This window comes from Betta splendens, chromosome 5 (genome assembly GCF_900634795.4).
Source record: "Betta splendens chromosome 5, fBetSpl5.4, whole genome shotgun sequence".
Classification (NCBI taxonomy): Eukaryota; Metazoa; Chordata; class Actinopteri; order Anabantiformes; family Osphronemidae; genus Betta; species Betta splendens.
In genome coordinates, this window is record NC_040885.2 from 19,090,714 (window position 1) to 19,092,164 (window position 1,451).

The window sequence follows — 1,451 nt, forward strand, 5'->3', positions numbered from 1 at the left end:
GGTGGAGCAGATTAGTGAGGTTCTACAGGCAGATGCTGCCTAATTTGCATAAAGTAGACTTGACCCTATACTTTATGCAAATGAGGCAAAGCCAACGTGCACTCAGAAGGCAACGTATGGCAACTTAGACTGACAAATGAACAGCTGTGCACAGCAGATCAGACCTGGGACGGAAACACGGCAGCGGCTGAGCTACACAGGACCTGAATAACCTCCCTGTCAATGTGTCAGCTACACTCCAAATCTGAAGTAAAGGCCAAATGTTCTGTGGACTCCATGACCCTAAGCGTAGCCAAGAGGTGCTTTTAGCGCACGAGCTAATTTAAATCAAGTAGTAAGCCTGCTGGAGGTGCAGAGTGAAGGGCCTCCTCAACCTACACAACGCTGCTATGAATATTTACAGGGATTATACAGGCTTTTGCTTCAGGCTGAATTATGTAGAGTAGCTGTTTTGTGTGTCACAGGGCGTGTGTGTATGTGTGTGTGTGTCTGTGTGTGGTTGGGGTCTGTGTGTGAGGTTTTTTGTGGAAACGTCAAATTATTAAGTGTGTGCACTTGTTTTAATACTAACATAAGCTGCATTAATAAAATCTTTTAATACTTCAGCCCAGAGATGAGCATTGTCATTCAGGCTTAACTATAAGTAGCTGCAGAAATGGAAGATGTGATCAGTCAAGGGGCGGATGCACTAGAACCTTCCAGGGTCATGAGACGTACAGTAGAAGCGGTTCTCCCAGTTGTCCCAGAGGTTGCGTGGAGACACCTCCACTGCTGTGGCAGCCTTGGCTTCACACCATGAGAGGACCTGAACAATCTGAATATCTGTACAGTAAATGTGCAAATACCTCCGTCAGCCTCAGCGCACTCATTTCTCAGTTCCTGAATAGAAGCTGATAAAAGGTCTGATTAGCTCAGCTCTTTCCTCTTCACCTTTCTTTGTCATCGTTCTGCTGCCTAATATGTTCAATAAATAATTATGATAAAATGAAATGAGTTCATTTCTATCCGGAGCTTCTCTGAATTGACGAATGCTTCCAACGTGGTGCTCCTGCATCGTAAAGAGCCTAAAACTCATAAAGTTTGTCAGTACAGGATGATTAGCTGCTGCAGAATGCACGTCCTGCATTTTTTTTACTGCTGCTCAGTCCTGATTGCTGTGGAAGAAACAGACGCTGGAGGCTGTAAAAGCCTGCGCTGCTCCGAAGCACGGAACACACACACACACACACACACACACACACACACACACACACACACACACACACACACACGTGTTGAAATGCAGCACATGTGCATATACATGTGTGACGCAGATGGATGAAGAGCAGTGAGATGCTTCGTGGAGTCAGCGGGTGATGAAGACGCTTGTTTGCCCTGATTCCCTCCTGTGTTTGTGTGCACATGTACGTGCATTTAACCAGCTCACGCTCTCTTCAGGCTAAAGCTGCGTC